Source organism: Saccopteryx bilineata, chromosome 7 (genome assembly GCF_036850765.1).
Source record: "Saccopteryx bilineata isolate mSacBil1 chromosome 7, mSacBil1_pri_phased_curated, whole genome shotgun sequence".
Lineage (NCBI taxonomy): Eukaryota > Metazoa > Chordata > Mammalia > Chiroptera > Emballonuridae > Saccopteryx > Saccopteryx bilineata.
In genome coordinates this window covers 62,197,995-62,211,626 of record NC_089496.1, presented here as the reverse complement: position 1 = coordinate 62,211,626, position 13,632 = coordinate 62,197,995, and positions in this window count along the sequence as shown.

Below are 13,632 nucleotides of genomic sequence, written 5' to 3'. Positions count from 1 at the left end.
AACATTTGCAAATCAAATAGCTGATAAGTGTCTCATATCTAGGGTATAGAAAGGATTCATACAGAGAGAACCCACTAAAAAATGGACCGAGAATTTGTTTTTTTTTATTAAATTTTCTTTAAAAAAAATTTTTTTTTATTCATTATAGAGAGGAGAGAGAAGGGGAGAGAGAGAAACAGAGAGGGAGAGAGAGAGGAGAGAGAGAAGGGGGGAGGAGCTGGAAGCATCAACTCCCATATGTACCTTGACCAGGCAAGCCCAGGGTTTCGAACCGGCGACCTCAGCATTTCCAGGTCGATGCTTTATCCACTGTGCCACCACAGGTCAGGCTGGACCGAGAATTTGAATAGACATTTCTCCAAAAAAGACACGGAAATTACTGAGAAGCACGTGCAGAGATATTTAATAGCACTGTTGGCTATTTGGGATTGGATGTAAGAAAAAAAATAAAATAAAAAACAAACAAACAAAAACCTAAGAGGTCATTTGAGGCTCTGGATTCTTGTATTGCCATTTTAAGATTGCTTTTTCTGCAGGCAGCTGGACCGGAGGCATTGAGGGAGGGCGCCCAGCCAGCAGGGGGCACTGTGCCATCGCCATGGGTCCAGCCTGGCTGAGAGCTCCTAGCCTTGGGCTTTCCCTCCAGATCACACAGCCTTGGGGAGTGGCAGGGCTTGGATTTAAAGCTGTGTCTCTTTGCTGCCAAAGCTCATGGTTCTCCTACCGTCTGTGGTTCTAGGTCAAGGTGCAGGGACGGATGGGGGCTTTCTTTCTGGCTTGCCAACGGCCAACTCCTTGCTGCATCCTCACAGGGTAGAAGAGGTATATTTTTGTGTGTGTGTATTTGTGTTGGGTGTGTACATAGGTCTGTCCCAGCTATTATCCCAAGTGCATCATGAAGGCATCTGTTTCCTGGTGATAAGAACATAATTCACTTAAAGGGCAGCTGACTTCCTAAATATGCCACATGTTCTTGGTCTCTAGAAGGCTGAGCAGTAACCTCTACATTGTCTGTCCTACTCTGGCCACTCACCCAAAGCCAGCCACCACGAAATATAGCTGGGCTCCAGCAGGTATGCCCTGAAGCACAGGGTAGACTTAGTAACGGGTTTCTGGTAGGAGGAGACCACCAGGGCTGGCCATTAACACCACATTATTCAGGGCCATTGTTCAAGAACCAATCAATTGTGTGTTTAGAGTTTGAGCAGGGTGTGACTTATTTGTAGCGTGGTGTCACCATGAATCGTGTTCAGGACCACTGAGGAAAGGCTGAAGTGAGCTCAAAGTGGAAGGTTTCAGGTTTCTTGAGACAAAGCTCATTCAACGATATTCATGAGCGGGTGACGTATTGTGGTAACCGGTCCTTGGTATTAGTCCAATTCCATTAGTGATCTCAGGGGCTAGAACGCTGCCCAGCTGCTGAGCGCTCTGAAAGAGAGCAATTAGCATTCAGCCTGCATCGGGGGAGAAACCATACACGACACATCTTGTGTTTTCAAAGCCCTAAATGGAGACTGAGCGAAAAAGGGGAGGTTTAAGATTTCCACCTAAAATTCAAAAAGTTGGAGGAGGCCGGAGAGAGGGGCCAGGTTTCCTTGCAATTGGGGACTCTGTTCCTCCGCGTCCCCAGAGGGCCGGAAGCTGACCTCGAGGTGAGCGTTGACTCTGGAAGAGCACGCTTGGAGTTGCCTTCTGCTGAGGTGGCTTTTTAATGCTACCGGTGCAGTGATTCTTCTCATGAACAACAGCATCTCTTTGGATCAGCTGGGTGCCAGGCTCTGTCTTGGTGTTTTGCGGACATTAACGTAAGTTGGTGTATATTTTAAGATGAGAAGACCTCGTCCCTGCAGTGTTGAGCGCGCAGAAATCCCTGGGTTGGGGGGGGGGGCTCACGCGCCATCCTGATGCTCCTCATCCCTGTTCCCATAGATCCACTCTGCGGGGCCGGCTCTTCCCCAGCTCTGGATGGATGAAAACGGCAGCCCATGAATTTTCTGGACCCTCCTAGATAATAAAAGCAACTCACCCACCGGTCACGTTCTCAGGTCGATTTCCGTTGTCAAATGTGGTCTCAATTCAAGTAATATCCGTTCCATTAAATGACTCAAACTCTGAACTTATTTAAAGTTAAGACTCCTCCTCCTTCGAAGGCTTGGGCTGGACCTCTGCTTGGGGCAAGGGGTCCACGGTGAGCCTGAGTTCTCCTTACACAGCCTTCCCCTTCTGTGGGCTTAGGGAGGGGGGACAGGGACAGGGAGTGACCTGCCAGGTACCGAGGTAGCTACTGCGGCATTCCTTGAACCCTGTGGGCACTGAAGGTTGACCCTGCCCCTGTGGCCCTTTCACAGGCTGTTTGGAGACACACCCATCACCCCGGCATCGGCTGGGACCCCTCACCTGCATGGCTGTAGAGGGAGACACGCCTTCTCCACCTGGGGCGAAGGCTCCTTCTTCGGCTCCCGGGAAACTGGCAGACCACAGCTGAACCCTGGCCGGGGCCCCCTCACAACACAGTCTTCTCAGACAGGACCTGTGCCCCCTCTCCTGGCTCTGTCTCTCAGCCCACACGTTCGAACACACTCTGGAAATGCAGGCTGATCCCAGTCCAGCTCTCTCTCCTCTGTTCGGCCATCAGAGCATCTAGGCCAGCGGTTCTCAACCTATGGGTCGCGACCCCGGCGGGGGTCAAATGACCAAAATACAGGGGTCGCCTAAAGCCATCGGAAAATACATATTTATTATACAATACATTTTTAAAATACATATTTATACAATACATTTTTAAATAAAATATATATTTCCGATGGCTTTAGTTGACCCCTGTGTTTTGGCCATTCGACCCCCCGCCGGGGTCGCGACCCACAGGTTGAGAACTGCTGATCTAGGCAGCCTGTGACGGACTGAACAGGTCCCCTCTCACCCATATGTCGGGAGTCCTAAGTCATAATGTGACTACATTCGGAAACAGGGTCTATAAGGAGGCAAATGAGGTTAAATGAGGTCATAGGGGTGGGGCTCTGATCCAATAGGATTAGTGTCCTTGTAAGACAAGACAGCAGACAGCGGGTAGCACCGTCCTGTCCCCATTGGCAGGACTATAGCGAGGCTCATGGCACATCAACTCCCCAACAAGAAATTCTTTAGTCATCCACACTTTTAGACCCATAAAGTGGGTGGCGGGTTTAAGAGACGTGTAACTGGTTTTGCCACTTGGTTGACAACTTGGGCCAGGCATTGTCTTAGAGATATGGCCGCTCTTGTCTTGAAGTCAACCCAAACTGCCATTGGAACACCACGCCATCCAGGGCCGGTGAGAAGCTAGACCCACGTCTGGACCCGGGCCTCTTTAAGATCTGTCGTTCTTTCCACAGCTATCTTGTGGACCCCCTGGAATGGCCGGGTTTCAGACTGTGAGCTCGCGAGGGCTGGGCTGGGCCTGTCACACTAGCCACTGAGCCCCTTGGTTTCTGATGCACCGACACAGAGCCTACGTGCAAATCAGCTACTGCAGCGCCCGGCCCGCACCAAGGGCTTAATGAACACTTGTGAGTGACAGCTGGTGAATGGAACTGAGTCACCAGCTTCCCAGTGCCAGGAGGGCTGGGCATGTCCTAAAGATGCGGGGGTCTCCAGTAGGGGCCGAGGAGGTCTGCTGGAGGGAAGGCGGTCTCCATGGGCTTGGCCAGCCCCATCTTCATTCGGGTCCAGCATCCACCTCTCCCTGTCTTTTTCCAGACATACACGAGTCACCTCCTCTCCCTACAGGGGCTGTTGTCCCACCTGGTCCCCCAAGGACATAACCACCAGAGGACAGAACCATGACCAGGGTGCCACGAGCAGGCTTTAGCCATCGGAGGGCCAACAACTCAGCTGCCCCGGAGGCGAGGAGCCCAGCCCGGGGCCCAGACATCAGACAGGGCCCCGGTTCATGGTTTGGTAGATCAATCCCGGCCTTTGGCCAAAGCAGAGAAAAAAAATTTTTTAAATGAGAGAAGTACAGTCAGGACGAGGCCAAGGGTCACTACTGCTTGAGTAGTAGCATGGATGTGCTGCATGACCCTGGCCAAAACCTTCACTCTCCCAACCGGCTAGGAGGGGGCATTGGCTGGCTAATGCTCTGCACGTCTGTTGCAAGGAATAATGAGACAGGCTCCACAGAGCATATTTTGTCCTTGAGGGACAAACAGAGACACTATTTATTTTAGGAGCACAGCCTTACCAGCTTAGCCCAGCACCCCCCCCCCCCCCCCCCCCGGTGACCCTGGCACGGTCCTCCAGGAGCAACGGAGTCTCATTAGCCGCCCTTCCCTGCCTGGAGCCCGGCTAGCCCGCTCTGAGCACGAGGCAAAGCGCCAACGGCCGGGCATTCGAGGTCCCGCGTGTCTGAGCAAGGCCACCTCTTGCGCTCTGTCATTTCTGCAGAAATCTTGACCGAGCCCCTCGTGGGCACCGGGGCCGGGGCTGAGCCCTGGGTGCGGGGCCCGGGGCGGGGGGGAGGCAGGGTGCTGACTGAGCCCCTCGTGGGCACCGGGGCCGGGGCTGAGCCCTGGGTGTGGGGGCCCAGGGTGGGGGAGGCTGGGTGCAGAACTGGAAACACACCGGCCTTTGCATTCGGGTGTCAGCTCTCCCTGCTCCCTGGCGTCCCAGCAACTCTCCACCCATCTCCGTCCCCTCACCATCGGCCCTTCTGCCCAGAACGCCCTCGACTCCCCTCTGCCTGCCGAGTCCTGGCTTCTCCGTCCAGGGTCCCTCTCCGTGAGGTTTTCGTGGGCTCCGTCAGGCAGCTCCCCAGAGAAGCGCCCCCCCGGCTGGGCTGCAGACTGCCTGCCGGTCTGTGGAGTGACGGACGGCCCTGGATTGCTCCTCACTGCTCAGAGCCAAACCGGACCTCGGGTTGGGGTGGTTTTACCTGTATATCTGCCTCAGGACCTAACCCTGAGCGATTGGGCTTGGGGGGGAGGGCGGTGTTTAGCTCTGAGGTAAGGTAATGTGCATTATTGATTTACAGAAGGCTGGGGTCCAGGGTGGGTGGGCCAAGAGACCCCAGGAGGCTTGCATGACAGCAAGAGAGGAATACATAGGGTTTTTTTTCTGTTTGATTTATTAGTGTTTTCCTTTTCCAAGGAGAGCCAGGAAGACTCAGGCTCATTTTGGGACTTGAGAAAGGAGCACGGGTCAGCAGGTGGGTGGGTGGGCTGAGCCTGGCAGGGTGGGACCTGGCTGCTGGCCCCTTACCTGACCAGGCAAACAGGCCCCAGAGGGGCCACCTGTGGGTCCTGTCTGAATCCTCCCAGGAGTCAGGGCCACTTCCCTAGTCACAGCCTGTTGCCAAATAGAGAGTGCATGAATGGAGTACTTGAGGTAGGGTACAGCCAGCAGATCAAGGGGCGGTCGTCAGTGAGAAGACAAGTCTGTGGCTCAGTCCCCAGAGGACGGAGCAGGGCCACACGGGGCAGCACTGGGGCTGGTCAGGAGGCGGAGGGAGCCGGAGGGGGCAGAGCGGACGCAGTCAGAAGCGTTTATTGTGCTTCCGTGGGGAGGAACAGGCAAGGCAGGGCAGGCATGCTTGGGATTGGCTGGTTTGAATAATGTCGGTGGGCTGTGGGACGAGGGGTCTGTCCGCAGTTACTTGGCACTTGGCCCTGGGGTGACCAGGGCAGGAGGAGAGCTTCCCAGGGTGTGGACTCTGGCTTGGTTTGTCTGCAGGTTGAGAAGCACACTCTAGAGCAGAGGTCCCCAAACTTTTTACACAGGGGGCCAGTTCTCTGTCCCTCAGACCGTTGGAGGGCCGGACTATAAAAAAAAACAAAACTATGAACAAATCCCTATGCACACTGCACATATCTTATTTTAAAGTAAAAAACAAAACAGGAACAAATACAATATTTAAAATAAAGAACAAGTAAATTTAAATCAACAAACTGACCAGTATTTCAATGGGAACTATGCTCCTCTCACTGACCACCAATGAAAGAGGTGCCCCCTCCGGAAGTGCTGTGAGGGCCAGATAAATGACCTCAGGGGGCTGCATATGGCCCGTGGGCCGTAGTTTTGGGACCCCTGCTCTAGAGCTATCCTAGGAATTGGCTAGTCCTGCAAGGGGGCCCTGTCCACCTACTCAACTCCGTCTCTGCGGTGCACCAGCGGCCATTGATGGTAGAGAGACAGAGGGCCATGGCTTGCTCCAGTAAGAAGTTACTTATAACAACAGGGGGTGAGAAGGCAGTGGCTGGTGGGCCCCCGTTTGCAGACCCCTGGCTCAGGAGCTCGGGCCCCCCGGCGGGCATGGCAGGCTGCAGGAGGGGGGGGGGTTGGAGAGACAGGGCGGGAGCGGCAGCATGACCCCTTGAGGGCGAGCCTGGGATGGGCTTTGAGCGGCGGTCTTCAGAGGGTCACTCTGGTCCTGGTGTGGTGGCCGGAGGAGGCCAGGCGCCTGCAGTGGGCCTGAACCAGAACACTGTCCACTGAGGGTTGGGGGTGGGGGGTGAGGGAACGAACAGATTGAAAGTTTAAAAGAGAAGGGACAGTGCTCGGGGATGTGCCGTCCATGGGCCGTTTCGCCAGTTTCTGGCTTTTGTAAGAAGAGGTGGAAGGTGGGGCCCCTCACCGCCATGAGTATGCCTGGGGCAGGGCCGTGCACACAAGACCTGACCCCGTCACGTGTGGGACTGGAGAAGGAAGACACGGGGCTTCCCACCGGACGTCCCGTGGGACACTGACCGGTGAGCCAAACAGGAGTGGGCGTGGCGGGTCTCAGCAGGGTCAGACGTTCCTCCGTTTCCTTCCAGCCTCCGCTGTGGGTTCCTGGTCATCCCCTCGGGGCTACCGGCCTTTGCCCTTTGATTGCTTCTCGGACTCCCCTTTCTTCCCAACGTCCACAGTTTCCCTAAGATGGGCGAGGGGTGGACGTCTTTTGATTTATTCTCTTCACCACGTGCAGCAACTTTTGACAGAAGGTCTCTCACTTTCCCCTAATGCCTGGGCATCCCTGTCTCTTCGAACACGCTGCCACCGTCGCTATGTCCGCTCGATCTCCTAGTCCACGGAAGGTGACACCTTTCAAGAGACACACTTCCCCCTTCCTTAATATACTTCCATTCTCTTTAAAAAAAAAAAAATTCCTTTGTGTCGCAGCAATACTGCCTTCGGGTGAAAACCCTTCGAACCCCCTCCCCATCGACGAGACTTCCGTTGGGTTCCCTCATCTCTGGAGTTTATTCAGCTAGTGTTGGAGTTTTCTCTCTTCAGGACTTGGTCCACTCTGAGTTTCCTGTTGGCTCTTCCTCCCTATCGGCTTGACTGGGCTTGACTTTATTTCATGAGCTCCCGTTACTTTACGAATACATGTTGCTCCTAGACGTCTCCCTTTCAACCTCCTACAGCAGCCGGGGAGGAGTCCAGCTTCCCTTTGCCGCTGGCTGTGCCCCGACGGATCTGTCTCCGACCTCCCCGGCCAGGCAGCTCTCGGTGCGGACAGAGGAAACCGGGCAAGACTGTGCAATGCGGTTCGACCCAACGACACACCTGAAGAACACACGTGAGACTGCTGTGAAGTGACGTGTGCGATCGATGGCGACGTCGGAGGCACAGAGACCGTTTGAGGCTGCTCGTCAGGGAGGCATTCGAAGGCCGCGCCTGCCTTTGCCGGGTCTGAGCCGTCCGGACGATGGCAGGTCTTGACTTCCCCCTGGGTAGCGGTTTGTTTATCCTGCATGTAGAGCCAGCAGCCCTCTCGGTTTGGAGCTGACTGGACTCTTTTTCTACCTTTGGGCAGAGGCACTGCTGGGCGAGAGGACCCAGCAACAGGCTGTTACGGGTCTCTGTGGACAGGAGACGGTGCCTCCTTCGCCCTCCCCTCTGCGCTCTGTCCATGGCCCCGCTCCAGAAACGTTCACGGGCTTGCATCGTGAAACAGTCATTTCTCACAAGTCACGATATGAGTGAGTTACATACACCATCACCTTTACATTTGGATGAGTATCGTGGCTGCCTTGGGACCCTCTGTCCTCATGCAGCCATGTGGCTATTGCTACAAACTGCTGAGACCTCTTCAGGGACATTACATAAGCCACAACAGACTGTCCCAAGTTACCCCGTGGTCACGCTCCAGCCCTACACACCAGGTATGTCCTGTGTGTCCGTGAGAATTATAGAGAGATGAAACAACGGAGCATCTGTGGTTACAGTATATACTTCTTTTGTAAAAAGCAACTCTGGCCAAGACCGTGAACACCTCCAACCGACCCTGGTGCCATGTTTGCGACCCCTCCCCCCTCTGTACGTCACTGCATCCCAATGTAACAAAAACAGTGTTGGGCTTCCAGCAAGGTTTCCCAGCCTTTCAGCATTTGACGGGTCCATGATCCTAATCGCATGCTGACTTTGCGATCTGCTATTTTAATGATGTGTTGTTCCTGCGTGGCCATCCTTGGATGGGACTTCCAGGGTGGCTGTTTCGTGACCGCTGACTGGTGCACGAAGGCGAACCTCAGCGGTGGAAAGCCGACTGCTGGAGATGAAGCGTTGTCAGCGTTAAGGACTGTGGGACATGTGATTGGCAGGCACAGAATTAAGCTGGAAGTGAGCCCCCGGGGACTTCCACAACGTTTAAAGGACAGTTCGTTTGCAAGGACCCTAGATGGGTGAAATTTTTTTTTTTTTTTTTTTTACAGACAGAGAGAGAGAGAGAGAGAGAGAGAGAGAGAGGGATAGACAGGGACAGACAGGAACGGAGAGAGATGAGCAGCATCAATCATCAGTTTTTTGTTGCGACACCTTAGTTGTTCATTGATTGCTTTCTCATATGTGCCTTGACCGCGGGCCTTCAGCAGACTGAATAACCCCTTGCTGGAGCCAGCGACCCTGGGTTCAAGTTGGTGGGCTTTTTGCTCAAACCAGATGAGCCCGCGCTCAAGCTGGCGACCTCGGGGTCTCGAACCTGGGTCCTCCGCATCCCAGTCCGACGCTCTATCCACTGCGCCACCACCTGGTCAGGCCGGATGGGTGAATTTTTAAAGGGTGCCTGTCAACGGCAAGTATCAGTGGACACACAGCCCCTAGAAGAGGTCACCACCCCCTGAGGACGCATGAGGAGGCCTCCTCAGTGGGAGTTTCTACATCTACATGGGAGCCAAGGTCAGAAGCGGAAAGTTGTCCGCAATTAGAGGGAGCGAGAAAGAAGAATAGGCAGAAAGAGGAAAGGGAAGGAAGAAGGAAGGGGGGAGGGCTAGAGGGAGAGGAGGAAAGGGAACACATTCAGACAGGAGATGGAGACAGACAGGAGGGCGGAGAGAGAAACAGCGTGAAGAACGACAGGAGAGGAGGAGTGGCTACGGGAGAACCGCTGGGAGCGGCAGGGACGGCCCCCCACTCCTGAGCCCCGTGGGGCCTCCCTCTACCGGGGGACCCTCTGAGTCAATATGTCGTTTACATTTTTCTTCTCTGTAGTGGAACAGATCCCCTGAGACCCCGAGGATCTAGTCTTTGTCCTAAGGAATTCCAGAAGGAAGACCTTCTAAGTTCTTGGGTCACTTTTGAACGCCATCCCGTGCCAAGCTGAAGCTGCTCGAGTTGGGGAAGCGGTTGTTTTTCTGCAAAGGGTTTCAAAGCCAAGGGCTTGACAAGTTCCCGGTGCCTGGAGGTGGGGGGAGGCGGGTCACAGGAGTGGTCCTCGGCCAAGGAAATCCCACCGTGGGCAGCCACGTGGCGTTGGAGCCCAGCCGGGTACACGGACTTGTCCTGACGGCCTTGGGGGGGGGGGGGTCTGTGGTTAAATTTTTTGTTTCGGAGACACCGGACAGGTGGCGCCCACCAAGCTCTACAAAGATCCTCACCAACCCACAGAGTTTTCTCAGCCTCCTCAAATCTGTCCATATCCTTCCTGCTCCAAAGAGATGATGAAAAAGGAGAGCAAACCATTTCTAAGTCGCCATGGAAACCACCTGGAACCCAACACTTCCCTTCATTGGCTGACAAGGGGGCAGAACTTGAAAACCTGCCAACATCTTGTCTTCATCTACTCACAGCTAGGTGCCCCCAAATGGATATCATTTAAGGTATAGGCAAAAAAAGAAATAATATTACTCAGCATAAACATTCTCTGGTGTAATCCCGGACTTAATCTGGAAATCATCTAAACAATAGAAGTTGTAACTACCTGGGCCTCAGGGATCCAGCCACACACGCACACAGGAGAAGCACGTTTTCTGCCCTGGTGGAACTTTCCAGATGGGAAAAGAGACAACATGCAAGTGGAAACGTCAACATAAAACCCTTTCTTACAATCACTGTAAAAAAAAAAAATAGAAGACTGGATAAAGAAGATGTGGCACATATACACCATGGTATACTATTCAGCCCTAAGAAATGATGACATCGGATCACTTACAACAACATGGTGGGATCTTTTTTTTTTTTTAATTCATTTTAGAGAGGAGAGGGAGAGACAGAGGAGAGACAGAAGGGGGGGAGGAGCTGGAAGCATCAACTCCCATATGTGCCTTGACCAGGCAAGCCCAGGGTTTTGAACCGGTGACCTCAGCATTTCCAGGTCAATGCTTTATCCACTGAGCCACCACAGGTCAGGCCATGGTGGGATCTTGATAACATTATACGGAGTGAAATAAGTAAATCATAAAAAAAACAAGAACTGCAGGATTCCATACATTGGTGGGACATAAAAACGAGCCTAAGAGACACGGACAAGAGTGTGGTGGTTACGAAGCGGGGGGGGGGGGGGGGGGGGGGGGGGGGGGCACAAAGAAAACTAAATAGAAGGTGACGGAGGACAATCTGACTTTGGGTGATGGGTATGCAACAGAATGGAATGACAAGATAACCTGGACATGTTTTCTTTGAATATATGTACCCTGATTTATTGATGTCACCTCATTAAAATAAAATTTATTTATAAACAAAACAAAACAAAACAAAACAAAACCAACCCATTTTTTTTTTTTTTTCTGAAGCTGGAAACGGGGAGAGACAGTCAGACAGACTCCCGCATGCGCCCGACCGGGATCCACCCGGCACGCCCACCAGGGGCGACACTCTGCCGCGACCAGAGCCACTCTAGCAACTGGGGCAGAGGCCAAGGAGCCATCCCCAGTGCCCGGGCCATCTCTGCTCCAATGGAGCCTTCGCTGCGGGAGGGGAAGAGAGAGACAGAGAGGAAGGGGGGGGTGGTGGAGAAGCAAATGGGCGCTTCTCCTATGTGCCCTGGCCGGGAATCGAACCCGGGTCCCCCCCGCACACCAGGCCGACGCTCTACCGCTGAACCAACCGGCCAGGGCCGCAACCCATTTTTAAAGACCTGCTGCTGGGAGTTGAGTGTGACACCTTATCCTCTCCCCTCTTTTTAAAATAGAAAGTGTCTACAGGGTGCCCTCGATGCCTGCCCCACCATCTCCTCTCGGGCGTTGGGAGGAGATAACGTCTCTTTTGAGTTTGCTGGTCTTTTTGATCAACAGAGACTGTGCTTGAAGCCATACCTGGGGAAGCAGACAGGAGAAAGCGTCCTGCCTTAGAGGACACAGCCCTGGACTTTGGACCTGAACGTGACGTGGACAGGGAAGGAGACTCGGCGGCAGAGGGGAGAGGGCGGGTAGATTGTGCACCCTGGGGGTGTGACTCCCCCATGACATGGCCACGCCACTATGTCTCACCTCACTGCTTCTCTACAGTCTCACTACGCCCCCAGCAAGAGGTGGCCTTTTTGTCCCCCTCCTCTTGAACTTGAGTGGGCTTTTCTGGGACTCCCTCAACGATTAGAGGGGGGCAGATGTGATGCTGGATAACTTTCAAGTTGCCTGCCACACAAGTGACACAGCTATCATGAGTGTCTCCAACTCTCTCCCGGGGTGTTTGGCAATGAAACTCAGTCAGCCTGACCCCAGGGCATCAGGAGCCCGTGGCAGAGGGGACAGGTAGGTGTTCTGGCCGACGGGCGAGGCTGAGGCTCTTCAGGCTGACGTTGGCCAACAGCCTCCCAATAACCTACCTGTCCTTACAGCCACCCCGGCCAGTGCCATGTGGGGCAGGGGTGACCTTTCCTGACCAAATCTCGGACGTGACCCCATTATGGAGGGCCAGCACAGTCCCACAGTTTCCTGTGGGATTGACTATGTGTGTGGGGAAGTCACGTATGAACATGGAGGTCGAGAGAGAGAGAGAGAGAGAGAGAGAGAGAGAGAGAGAGAGAGGTGTCAAGGAGAAATACGTTACCTTGTCTTGGGAGACCCCAGCATGTGCACAGAGAGCAGGCGGTGTGGGGTGAGGGCTCACCAGGGAAGGGGACCTAGGGAGAAGCGGAGGGGGGACAGTCAGCAGGGGTGTCTGCGAGCTTCAGAAGAGCACGTTTCGCAGGGGAGGATGAGAGGACGCTAAAATGTCTATACAATGATACCCTTGAGGTCACTAGTGACCCATCAAGAATGGTGTCCGTGCCGTCCAGGGGGCAAAAGCCAGTGGAGTGGCCCGGAGGTTTATGAGTCCGAAGGCAGAGACAGCACACAGAGACCTGACGGGGACCAATGGAAGGAGTGAGGGCTGGCCCACTACCTCCTGTCTGATGAGTGAGGAGGACCCAGCTCCGGGCGGAGGTGGGCCTCGAAGCAGAAACAGAAGGACTTTCTCCCAGACCGCAACCCTTCTGGCCTCTGCCCGGAAGGTCAACCACCAGACCCACAGAGGAGGCACTGACCTCTCCATCCTCGGAGCTCCCACGCCTCCTCCGTTCTCTGCTGTCCAGGACTCTGGGCTCCTCCGTCCCCTGGGCCGTGGGCTCCGAGATGACCTTCGGTTCCTTGGTGTTCTTGGCGCTATCCAGGAAGTGCCTGGTTCCTGAGGCAGGCCCCCTCGACATTCACTGATTGACAGCGTGTCCATTTCATCTAACACCCCGGAATCACGGGGCCACCCCGGAATCCCAGCAGCTTAGAAAGAAATCACACAGCATCGGGGGAGGGGGACTGTCAGAAGTTAGCCCCCCCAGAGAGAGCAGAAGGCTCAGAGAAAAGACCAGAAGGTCCTAAGGCCGGTGGCGGACTGCTGTGGAGGAAGAAGACAGCCCAGGTGTCCTGGTCGCTGGGGGCTCTGGGTACCTCCTTGTCTGTTAGACACTTGATCTTTCATGAAACTTCTGGATGCTGCTACATTAGGAGGCACTTCTCTAATGGAGCTGCAAGTTCTTGGGTGGGGAACTTTTCCTCTTTGATGGCAAAAAATGAACCCCCCGCGTCCCCACCACCAGGAGCAGGAGCTGTGACACCCCTGCCCCCACCCAGGCCCGGCCAGGGTCCACCTGGCTGCAGGGCTTCCCGGTGTGAGGGTGTGGCGGCCTTTCCCTGTCCCCAGCCGGGCGGTCAGCGGGGCTAGGTCTCCGACTCACGCCTGCAGGAGAACGGAGGCTCGTCTGGGTTGTCAGGAGGGTTGGGTGGGGGCTCACAGTGGGACCGGTAATTCACCGGCATCACAGGGCCCTGAGCTCTAAGAGGGGTCACTGCACTCCAAGGGGGTATGGACAGCCGCACCAGTGGGGTGGCTGAGGGCCCGTGGGGCAGCACAGCGGCCAGGCCCCTGCGTCCTCACCCAGGGTTTGGGACCCACGCGGGGAGGAGGCCTGGGACTGCGGGA